Source organism: Panicum hallii, chromosome 6, assembly GCF_002211085.1.
Source record: "Panicum hallii strain FIL2 chromosome 6, PHallii_v3.1, whole genome shotgun sequence".
Lineage (NCBI taxonomy): Eukaryota > Viridiplantae > Streptophyta > Magnoliopsida > Poales > Poaceae > Panicum > Panicum hallii.
Window position 1 is genome coordinate 8,867,097 of NC_038047.1, and position 13,065 is coordinate 8,880,161.

General features: G+C 43.9%; 1 pseudogene; it reads right to left on the bottom strand.

Annotated features, from left to right (window-relative positions):
• Positions 1–3,813: 3,813 nt before the first annotated feature.
• Positions 3,814–8,517, bottom strand: LOC112898115 (annotated as a pseudogene).
• Positions 8,518–13,065: the final 4,548 nt, after the last annotated feature.

The following is a 13,065-nucleotide window of genomic DNA, read 5'->3' on the forward strand; positions in this document are numbered from 1 at the left end:
TCCAATAATTAGTTGGGCGAGCGGCGGCGGGTGCTAAACCGGCTGTCTATCCTGGAAAAAAATTATCTCCTCAGCAGTGACGCTAATCTTTTCCAATAATTTACTAATGGGAATGTTCATCCAATATGCTAGTGGATTGGGGAATAGCTTTCTTTTTTTACTACTTCAATATGCCATGTACACATCCTTCTTTAATGGCACTAAAGTTTTTAGTTTGTTTGGAAAGGAATGGAAAAAAACGCACAATAGCAGGATAAAAATATAACAAAAATGTACTAAAATATTTAGAATGGGACCCCACACTGCAATAAGCAATAAGAAAGGAAAGAAATCTATTCATCCCCAAATCCCCTAAATCCCGAGCTATACGGCATCGGTTCAATGGCCAGGTGGACAATGTGGACTACTTAGCAATCAGTCCGTGGGCCCATAGACATGGCCATGCACGCAAGTATAGGTGGCCATTCACCTGTCTGCTCCATGCGTGGTGCGTGGAGCCTGAGACCGATCCATTGATCAGGGCTTGATGAGTGTGTAGGTGCCAGCTCCTGCAATGGCGCCGAGGGGCGGCGCCACCAGGTAGACCTAGATGTCCTTGTACTTCCCCGTCACCACCGATGCCCGGACCGTCCTCGGGGGGTTCATCGACGGCCCCGTCCATGGCCTGCATCCATGCATCCACCACATTATCACCAGCACTGTCGGACCTTGGCGCACCATCTATCGGTATTTAACCTCGAAGCTCACCGATGGATACCCCCGAGGTGGTAGATTGTAGAAAGGGCGTCGCCGAGGTCAGGAGCTCGAAGCTACAAGGAAGGAATAAGAAACTTTAAACAGTTTTATGCCGCAGTATGCGTAATACCCTACATCCTGTGTGGTCGTTTGTATTGTCTTAGATGATGATTGTTTGGAGAGAGTCCTTGCCCGCCCTTATATAGTCTGAGCGATAGAGGTACATGGCAATCCTAGCCAAATACGAGCTTAGAAGTCCAACTGGAGTACTATTCGGGTAGTTTCCTTCGGTTCCGACCAGTCCTGCTCCTGTACGAGTAGTTATAACTGGTGTAGGGTGTGAGCCATGTCCCATCTCTTATCCTAGAATATGTACGCCATATACGCAGTTCCATGGCCTTGGGTCTGACAAGCTCCCGAGCTCTTCGTGTCGAGTACTGCAGACTTCCGAATACTTCTAAAGGCGTCTTCGAGTTGCCCCGAACTCCATCTTAAAGGTGTCTATCGAGTACTTCCTAGATTGCTTTGAGGCTGTGAGGTGCTCATGAACCGAGTAGTTTTAAGTCTTCTTTTATACGGGGTGCGATGAAACTCGTACTCCATATGGAGTAGCCCCCGAGGCTTAGGTTGAATCCAAAAATCAGGCTGAGAGTCAAATTAGTCTTGAATTTTCTACCCTTATCTTTCAAAAATTTGAAAAATAAGACGTCGATGACACGTGCCCACAGCCCCCGAGCCTTGAATCAAAATCCTAAGCTTTGGAAAAAAAGATCCAAAGAGTCGTGGCATGTGTAAAAGATTAAGAATTTGATTTGATGGTTAAAATAAGTAAATTGGTTCAGAAATTCAGAAACCCCTTTTTTGGATATCATCCCTGAAAAAATAGTTAAGCAAATAACTTTCCCAAAATAACCTGAAATTACCGCTCAAAACAAATCTTCTCTAAAGAAAAACTCTTCAGCTTCTGCACAATGATACGCCGAGTTGTGCCCAACCCCAAGCATGGGAGCCAAACGAGCCGCCGAAAGCACGCTGAGTGCCCATTTGCGCCCAGCCCCCGAGCATAGGAGTTAGACGAGCCGCCGAAGGTACGCCGAGTGCATTGTCGCACGCAGCCCCCGAGCATGGGAGCTAGACGAGCCACTGAAGGTACAACAAGTAGCGTCGCTACCGGCCGAGTCAGATGAGATATGCCACAAGGTCGGCGGCGCCAGCCCCGAGCCTGTGGTCAGCCGAGTCGCCGCTGCCAAGTGGTTTGTGCCGATGAAGTGATAGCCAAGTAAGGCAGCTCTCGGGAGCATACCTCACCCAGCGGCATCGTCTAGATCTAGTCCCCACATAATAATACGTTGTAACTGATGTACATGATATCGAGTCGGGAGCAAATCCCAGCATTGTAAAATACATGTAAAATTTTTCGCGTCTTGCTCTTGCTAGGCCACATAATTTCCCTAGATAGGTAGACTATTACATTTAAGCACTGATCCCTGATAGCCGTAGTCTGTAGCGTAGGGAGCATGGCCGCATGCACGCGTAGGAACATAGGCATACGAAAGAGTAATTGTCTCACAGATTAAAGCGTGTGCTACCCGGGTATTTTAGCGATCGTTAAGAGAAAACTAGAGCAGTTGACGCTGCGTGAAAAAAGAGAATGCTCGTAGAGCGTATATTATGCGCCCGTTAGATGTAGTCCTGACTGCATGCCCGGAGCTGCATGAGTAGTCGGGAACGTAATTATGGTGTGGCTGCGGAGGCACATGGTTAATATCCAAGGATATAAAAAAATATTAAAGCAGGACGTAGCTTGATTTGTGGGTGATTTGTCAATGAAGCAGTAGCGCTCGTCGATTGAGCCATGACAGTTTGTTGATGAAGCCCGACTAGTCGGAGTCGATTCCGACTAGTTATTGACGGTGTAAGGTCCGCTCGCGACTAGTTTTGTAGTCGAGACGTGTAGTCGAAGTAGTCGGCAGCGGGTTACCGAGCGTTCTAGCGAAGTTGAAGTAGATGTAGCTTGATCCTTGCTAGTAGCTTCCTTGCAGTAGTCGGAGCAGTCGTTAACATGTACACAAGTTAGCAAGAGTGTTGAGCCTCCTGGTAGCCTTGCGTGTGCACATGGCAAAAAACTCCCTCAATTTGATTCTCAGGTAGCACATCTCCTATGTCTCTGCCTTCATCTTGATGCGTGTGCGTTGCTAGCTAGTCAACTCCATCTTGTAGATCAATTACAGTCAGCGGATCATCCGAGTTCAAGTACTTGTTAAAGACGGAGGCCTCCCGAGAAGCATTGGCTCCACTTCCCCAGATCGGATTGAATTCGATATGAGAAATCCTGTGCAGCACGAGTCGAAATCGCGTCGAAAATGAACTTCTCCTCGATCTCACTGGCTAGGTCAGGGAGTAGCATCTCATCGAGGTTATCGACGAACTCGTTGAGACGGCTGCATTGGGTTGCTACAGATGCCTCCGGCTCTCTAGTATCGGCCAGATGACTGTTGAAGCCACCCGAGCCGTTAGCAATGCAGATCCAGAAGCCGAAGATGAAAGTTGTGCCCTTATCGAGCATGGTGCTAGTGAAGTTGAAAGATGTCATCGAGTTTGCCGGTGGATGCTCAATGAACACCCCTACCTAGCGCGCCAGCTGTCGGTGTTTAAACTGGGATACCCTCGAGGTGGTAGATTGTAGGAAGGGTGTCGCCGAGATTAGGAACTCGAAGGTGCAAGGAACATAAAACTTTAGACAGATTCGGACCACATTATGCGTAATACCCTATATCCTGTGTGGTGATTTGGATTGTCTTAGATGATGATTGTTTGGAGGGTGTCCCTGCCCACCCTTATATAGTCTGGGAGGAGAAGGTTATATGAAAATCCTAACCAAATACAATCCTAGAAGTCCTATCCGAGTACTACTTAGGTAGTTTCCTTCTGTTCCGACTAGTCCTACTCCTGTACGAGTAGTTACAACTAGTGTAGGGTGTGGGCTATATCTCATCCTAGAATATGTACACCATGTGCGTAATCCCGTGGCTCCGGGTCTAACAAGCACCGCTACTTATTACCCTCCGACGAGAGCGTTCATCGTGATCGCCGCTGCGAGGCCTCCCTGTTGGACGCCGGCTCAGTGGCGATGGTGGCGATGACGAACACGAGCATGAAGCTTAGCACCACCTCGATGAAGAACGCCTCAGCAGCGCCAACGCGCGCCACCGTTGCCATCACCCCGGGTCCGTATCCCAGAGCATGCCCTTAGCCAGGGACGCGGCGGCGGGGCAAACCCCAGCGTCTGCGCAGCTGCGTAGGGAGCCAGGTGGGTGTGCGGGAGGTGGTCGAACACCCCCATCATCAGGCTCACCACCTGTGACATTCAGGTATTAGGATAATAAACATACTAAATTTTAGTATAAAATGTGCATGTTTGATTGTGTGTGTGTGTGTTCAAATTGAATGCAAAAAGGGAAAAGGATATTTATGTAATTCTGAAAAATATAGGTCCTTTAGTGATAAATGGGTGAGAATGGGAGGTGAAATAAAAAATATATGAAGGTAGATGTGTAAAAAGCAAGAACTTACTTTTAAACCCAAGTGGAAGTGAAACTATACCTAGGATGTAAGTGTGGTGTAGAAATTTAAAGGGGATTTACTTAAAGTTTAAAGCTCTACCAAGTTTTATTTTAGTTTCAAATCCTTAGCTCTTTTGCAATTGGGCCTTAAAGCAAATTGTAGATCTTGATGAACTCTACACTTTTGCTTTTAGGCACATTTTCATTTGAGCTATGGTTTGAAAGTTAGTTAGACTTTACAGGGGAGTCCCTGTATTTTTGGAAAATTTCGAGTTAGTCCTTCATCTACCTCTAGCTCTCTGCTCTGCTCTGCTCTGATTTCCCTCAGCCCGATGCATTGACGCCACTTCGTTGGCCATGTGCCGAGCACCGGCCGCCCCGCACCGTTCTAAACCGTGCCACGTGCCGCCCTGGCGCCCGCGCCGCCGCTTCCCCGGCTCGTGCTGGCCGCTCCTGCCCTCTGCATGTCGCGCCGCCGTCGCTCGAGCCGCCACGACTCCCGCCAGCCGCCAGCTCCTGCTCCCGCGTGACCACGCCTTCTTCTGGACCCCGAGCACCTCCTGGAGCTACCCACGCATCCCTTCTTGCTTTCACGCGACTACATTTCCACGACCTTTTCCTCTCGCGAGCACCACCCCTCGCCGGACCCCCGCCACAGCCTCGGGTCGCCGTCATCAGCCGCCCACACCACCTTCGAGCCCCGATCCAGTGCTGTTAGAGCACCGCCGCGACCCACTGATGCTTCCCAGCCCATCCAATTTCATTCTCCTGCACCCAAATATCATCTCCCGCAGCGCCGGTGAGCTCAAAGCTCCGCCGCCGCTTGGCCTCGCCGTCGACCCGCCAATACAGAGCCTCTTCACCCCAGCCATGGGCACCAGCAGCACCACATCAACTCGTAGAAGCTTCCTAGCAGCTTCTTCACTGCCCTCTGACACCCCAACCAGCTGAACACCATGGCGCCATCACCGCCGGTGAAAACCCGAGCCACCCCATCGTTGACGACCCCCTTTCGCCCCATCTCCGGCCAAATTAGGTAATGTAATCGCATCCCCACATTCCCATGGTGCTCATGCGCATCTTATCTGTCCACGTTCGCTGGCTCCTCGCCGGGAACATGAGCACGCCATCATGGCCGCTGCTAATCCTTGTCGCCGGCCGTGCTCCGCCACTTCTCCTGGTGCACATCATCTACCATTGAGAACGGCAGGTCCGGTAGGTCGTGTAGGACCTATTCCTTCCCGCCAAGAACATCGCTGCCGGTGAGAACACACCGGACAGAACGCCGGCCGCCGTCGTGGGCTGTTGAGGACCCAATTGCGACTTAACTTTCTATTTTAAGGTCCCATGTGCAAGAACCCGAGGGCCTCTTTGCAAGTTTCTTAATTAGTGTTAGCTGTCAACTTGCAAAATCCATAGAAATGTGTAGAAAAATCCAAAAATTACCAAACCAGTTTTGTTGGAATCTAGAAGTATAATTCTATAACTTTTGTTAATAAAATCTGGTTGGAAACTAAATACTTTTTGATTTATTTTAAACTTAAGTAAAAGGGGTATCTTATGCATAACCTTTGCATACAAGCTTATTTTCTTGTAATTTTTGGTGTGTAGCCTTTAGATAGTAAGTAACCTTGTGTCAATATTTTATATTCAGTACTGCTCTGTAGTTTAAGTTCTTTTAAACTTTTGCAAATCAAATTTGAAATAGTTTAAATTTATTTAAGCATGTTCCTAAAACTTTCCTGCTTAGATCTTTTTAATATAACTCAATCCGTTGATAATGAGTTCTTAATTAAATTTTCAAGAAATGAAAGCTCTCTTTGCTTAAGGTTTGAATTTAAACTTAAAATTTGAACTTAAATCCAAATGCTTTAGTTTCTATTTTTAGAAAATTATGAAAAATTCACAATAAGCTTATTGTTAGGAATAAACTTATCTATCAAAAATTCAAAGTTAGAATCTTGATGGTTCTCAAAATAAAAATCAAACTTGTCAAATTACCTTAAAATGATTCCAATAATAGGACAAGGCATTAAATATAAATAGTACAATTGAATCCAACCCATCCTTATTTCATGAGTTTATGTTTGTTAATTTATGGGATTGCAACTTTTTTGTGAAGTAAAATCCTTAACTCAAGAATCATCTAATCAAATCCTTGCATATCATGTAGAGTCAACGACACTCGACGACGGAGACTACGAGCTAGTTCCAGAAACTGAACCAGGATTTTCTGAAGACCCAGTGAGCATCGTCGAGACTATAACTGAAGCCCCGAACCAAAGTTTGAAAGTCTTTGACACCACTGACCCTAGTCCCGCTCGAGAAGGCAAGCCCCGGTGCATAACCCAGTATTTCAAATTACTGAATTATGCAATTCTATACTTATATATTATGTCATGCATTAAGTCTAGGAGTTGAAATGCAAACCTTAAATGCATAAATCCTAGGAACCTATGTATTATGCCCGGGTCCTTATCGAATAAATGCTATGCTAATAGGACCGGTAGAAGTCGGGTGATTTCCTGTCACTCGCGCGATTTAGGAGTTGAATGCTTACTATTCTGCAATCACTATAAGGATGATGGATGGGGTCATAAGCAATATCATGACTCGGAAGGTTACCCCGTCTGTGTTGATAAAAGTTGATAAGTTCACAGTGTGTGGTAGTGGTGGCTAAGCGTTTGAAAGTACTAGCCACATGCCGCGAAATATGGTAAAGCGGTAAGCCTAGTACCTGATTGGCCCAGCAAATGGACATGTCTCCACCACTCGATTATTTTGGTTTCTGTTGTACACATGCACCGATGTGAGGGAGTACGTTCTGCATAGCAGACAGGAGTACGATCATGTAGTCGCGCTACAGACGTATGTCCTGCACAATTGGTGTGCGTACGGTCCTGCAGTCACTTGTGGTGGCCCTGATCCATAATCCGGAAAATGAGGGAAACGGCTGCTTCAGAACTATCTTTGGATGTTCCAAGCGTGTGAGTTAGGTTTACCCTTGCAAGGTTGGAAATACGATTTAGAATCGTCCGTTTCTCCTGGAGATTGAGACTGCTTATTCCTTCTACCAAATAGAGTAAGAACAGTAACCATTTTGAGATAATCTGGTGGATGTTAATCTCTACCTTGTTTGTCTAGAATAGGTGCTTACCTAGAATGGTTAATGAGACTAGAATCTGAAAGCTAAAACATGAAAGTAGATTATACTCTTTGTTATTTTTTTCAGCTGAAATTAAAGTCCGAACTATTACAAGCCATCATAAGTCTAGCTACATGGCTAAGTATACCATGACCCAGTTAAGTCTTGCTGAGTATTAGCATACTCAGTCTTGCTAGTGAATTTTCAGGTATGACCTTTGAGAACCCCACGGATAGTCCTGCATGGCCAACCTCTGTTCCGTTTGGCTGGTCCGTGGAGTGGGATCTGTCCCCGACTGGCAGTGACCCTCCTGAATGATACCATACTTCGGACTGAGTGTGGTGTCAACCTTCGCGACATGTGTAGTCGCGTGTTAATTTTCTTCCGCTGTGAACCTGGACAAGCTGTTTAGCTTGTCGTCTTAAACAATGTTTGTATAAGTTTACCTCAAATTTAAAACGGTTTGTAATAATGTTTAATATGTTGTGGATTACAGTTGGTGAGCTGTTGTGTGTTTGTGAACTCACCTTCGTGCGAGGTAAACCTGCTTCGATCCTATTGAATCGTGGTTGTGTCGGGCGGAGACCCGACAGACCAATGGGTTGTTCCATTTGAAATGCGTTGAGTTAGTATCGGCTGTATAGCGATGACTAGCGCACTTGAGCCGGAATAATTCAGGCGGTTCTGCCACACCACCGGGTTCAGGTGGCTCCTGGAGATGTCCACGACAGCGAGCACCACGGCCAGCCCCGCTGCCACGACGCTGAGGGGGACGCCGCCGCCGCCATACTGCGGCGTCCGCAACGATGGCGAACGCCGGACAGCATGGTGAACATGAGGATGAACGTGCTGATGAACTCCACCGCCACTTTCTTCACCGGTGGCACCGGAGGCGCTGGCTCGTCATGGATTGGGGGACAACGGCGACTTGAGCATCAGCTTCTGGAGGGAATCGTGTGGCGCCAACTTCGACGACGATCTCAGAGTGGCGCCAGCGGCGAGGCTCCTGTCGCTCAGCAGTATCGAGCTCATGCTGATCGCCACCTGCTGCCTCTTATTATCTTCACTGCTCATCGTGGGGTGATGATCAGCCATTACTTGCGTGCTTATAACAACCTCAATTCTAGTCCTAGATAGATCTCTCTAAATCTCAACATGCTAATTTTGTTTCTACCTATGCATATAGTGTTTTTTCTTAATGACCTTAAAACATACTAGTTCCTAGCTGTGATTTATGCACAATTGCACACACATGTTCGAGTCATCTTGCAACAAGTTGCATCGTGTGTGTTTGTGTCTCTGTGTGTGTAGGAGTATATGCGGCATGGCGAGTCGAAATCGAGGAATATTAATTAGTTTGTATTTGCATAGGAGCTACTGTATGTTTAGGAGAATATGAGAAGGAATGTGTGGTGAGAGCTGGATTGAAATGGACTATCAGGATTCAGGAGCTAATCAACAAGAGATCACTACTGAGTTAGCGGCTGTTCTGCTTGCCATTTGGCATTGGGCCACTGTGTTCTCCGTCAGGTGCGACGAGGCCAAGAGAATTCTTGTCCATATTCTCAGGAATTTTTGGCAAACTAAGTGCTGAAATGCCAAGACGACAACAGATAAAACCTTCTTCAATATGATGGACATCATCTGAATACAGGAACTAAGGCTAGAGGATTCACAAGAATAGAACCTAAAGAAGAAAGTAAATAAAACAAAGAAGAGCATCATATGCTGAACAAATAATCCATGATCAAAAACAAAAAAAGAAAAGACTAAAAGAAGTTACATTACATACCTGTAGAAGAAGAAGAATAATCATTACTTGTTCATGACCAGAAGATGTACCAATAGGAGACCAATAATCAAAAGCACTGAAAGTGAGATTTCCTTCATATGCAGGATTTCCTTCATCATATGGCAAATCATCATTCTAAACATTGAAAGCATTACCTAGTAAATAAAAAATACATAATTGAAATAATGAACATTAGAAGGAAAAATATAAATAAACAAACTGAATATATGAAGAAGCATAACACATACCAACATCAAATGCAGCTTCAAAAATATCATTTCGAGAATTATCAGTTGGAGCTTTAGAATTATCATTTCCAGAAGAAGCAAGAGAATAAATCTCTGCAGCAAGCATAGACATTCTATTTGAAAAAGGAGAAAGAACTCCATCAGCTAGAGGGCCACTCAACTGCTGCAATGCTAACACATCAACTAACAACTGACAATGCTTATCAACAATAGTCTTAATATTTGAAGCAGGCTAAAGATAGAAATAAACCTATTAGGCCCTTCAACAAATAACAAAGGACCTAATTAACAGAAACAACATACATTGTCACCAAAAGGTCCTCCAGCTTGTGGACCAGAACCATCAATAGCAGCAGCAGGTGCAGGAGGCACATCAGCTGCAGGACGCACAGCAGGTCCAGCACCATGTTCATCAGCAGCAGCAGGTGCGACACCAGGTTGAGCAGAGCAGCAGGTTCATGACACGGTGTCAAAGAAATATCACGGAACTACAATAAATGAAATTTTTTTGTTAAACATAGTCTGCTGCTTGAGCACAACTAGCAACCAACAAAGTTTAAATGAAACATAAAAATACTGAAAGATAAGAGACTCACAAGAAGCACACCGTAGCTTAAATGTCTAGTACTGCTATTGATATCAATATCAACATCAGTAATAAAATTAAAATCTTGAGTGGTCACATGATAAAATCTAGGAAGACCATAAAACAGATGGTACACAGATTCATAATTCAGATGCAAATCAAGAAAATCCATATACAAAACTTGTAAAAAATAAATCACACATGAAAATCAATTAACATAGCAAGACAAGAAGAATAAAAGAATGAACCCTGTCGCTTGTTGTCATCAGACGAATTAATAACAGCAAGGAATTTTCTAACTTTAGATAGAGAATGCTGAAGCACATGAGAACTCCAGTCATAGTTACTGATCTTCTTAGATCTCATCAAAAATTGCAAATACTTCAATCTTAGTTCCAAGACAAAGCACAATACCAAGAGCCACTAACATGAAGGAACACATGAAAGCATCCTGGTTATGCTTGGCAAAACATATAGCAATGGCATGAGTAATAGCTGGCTTATCCTTCCCATTGAACATTTAACAAACTTCAGCATCAAATTTAATAGGCTCATTGCCAGATGAAATGCCCAAGACTTTAGCAACCATTGATGGTCTAAATCTAATAGACCTCCCTTCAAACCAAAATTCAGACACACCAACAATACCCATTCCAAAACCACTTTCTTGAACAAAAGCTTTCTGATCATCAGCCAATTGACCAACAAATTTCTTAAACCGACAGGCAAAAACCGCATCTTCACCTAACAAGAATAAGCCGATGACTGACTCGTTGCTAAATAAAAACACAAAGTAAGATTAAAACTAGTTGAAACTAGTACTATACATTGTCAATATAACAAAAGATATCATATTAATACTAGAACTACATATAATAAAAGAAGAAATTATATTTTGCTAAATTTAAACTAAGATACATAGAAATTTCAAAATAATAATAATATATAGACATAAAATTCTTTGTATGAAATAAAAAATACACACACAGTAAGACATATGAACATAAATTAAATCTACAAAACTTTGAATACTAAACTGAATTGTACATCCTAAAAAAATCTAAGAAAACAAACCTGCTAGTAACATGCACCACCTAAGAAGATTAAAGAATTTAGGTTCACTAAACTTAGGTTCAGACAAAATAATTTAGCGCAGTAACCACAAGGGTTATGTGTGGCAGAACCAATCTGAATTACACCGGCTCAAGTAGGCAAGTCCTCTTTCAAGGGCTCCAACGTACTTCAAACAGTGTAATACCTTAGCCTGTCGGGTAACATCCCGATGAACCACCGAATGCAGGATCAAACAAGGTACCTCGCACGAAGGTGAGTCTAGAGACACGATCACCATCATATTTTACATCACAGGCTTATATATTACATGAGTTGTCAAAAGTAATATCAGTTTCAAACTGATAGGATTTATTACAAACCGGTTCAAGTTCTCAAGTTTACGGCAGCAGAATTTAAACCACAACCACTGTACACGTCGCCAGTACGGATATCATGCTAAGCCCTGGCATGATATCACTCGGTAGGATCAGTGTTGGCTGGGGACGGGTCCTACTCCACGGACCAACCATGGGGCAGAGTGTAAGGCCATGGCATAGGCAGAGCAGAGTCTTCAGGGGGATTACCTGAATAAAAGTCACAATGCAAGACTAAGTATTCTAATACTCAGCAAGGCTTACCCGTTTCATGGTATACTTTAGCCATGTAACTAGACTTATGAAGGCTTTCATGGTTATGGGTAAGGTTTTCAGCTGAAAGCAACAAAGAGTAGATCCTTAATTTCAAATTTTAGCTTTCAAGTTCTATGTGATTAACCATTTTAGATAAGTGCCTATAACTATTCAAACATGGTAGAATCTTTAGCGAAACATTATCTTTGATAATCATAAAGTTGCTCTTGTTACTCTATGTAGCAAAGGGATCAAGCAGTCTCAATCTCCGCGAGAAACGGACGATTCCTGAATCGAATTTCAGCCTTGCAAGGTAAACCTAACTCACACGCTTGGAACTTCCAGAGATTGTTCCGAAGCAACCATTTTCCTTTCATTCCGACTCGTGGATCAGATGCACCACAAGCGACTGCAGGACCATACGCACAACCAATGTGCAGGACGTATGTCTATAGCGCGACTACATGACCATACTCCTGGTTGCCCTACAACACGTATTCCCACACGTCGAAGCGAGTAACCGGAAAAACCAAATACGAGTGGTGGGAGGTATGTCCACTCCTCGGGCCGATTGGTTACTAGGCTTACCGCTTACCATATTTCACGGCATGTGGCTAGTACTTTCAAACGCTTAACCACCGCTACCACACACTGCGACCTTAACCAAATTCATCAACACAAACGGGGTATTATCTCAACCATGATACTTCACATAAATCCTGTCCATCATTCTTATAGTGATTACAGGAATGTAAACATTGCAACTCCTATATCGCGCGAGTGACAGGAAATCACTCGACTTCTACCGGTCTTATTAGCAGAGCATCTATTCGATATGGACTCAGGTGCGATACATAGGTTCCTAGGATTCATGCATCTAGGGTTCCATTTAATTTCCTAGACTTAATGCGAGATATAATATATAAGTATAGAATTGCATAAATATAGTAATTTGAAATACTGGGTTATGCACCGGGGCTTACCTTCATTGGCAGGGCTGGGGGCAGGAGTGTCAAAGTTTTCCGAACTTTGGTTCGGAGCTTTAGTTAAATTTCCAACGACGTTCCCGGGGTCTTCAGAAATTTCCACTTCTGATTCCGGGATCAGTTCGTAGTCTCCGTCGGTGAGAGTAGTTGAGTCTATATGATATGCAAAGATATAGTTTAAAAGATGCATATACTTTTACTTTACTTCACAATAAAATTGCAATTCGATGAAAATACAGTTCACTCATCACATGTATCATTTACTCTTTTACTGGGCAGTCATTTATCGGGTATAAACTAACTTAGTTAGCTATATTAGACAACATAT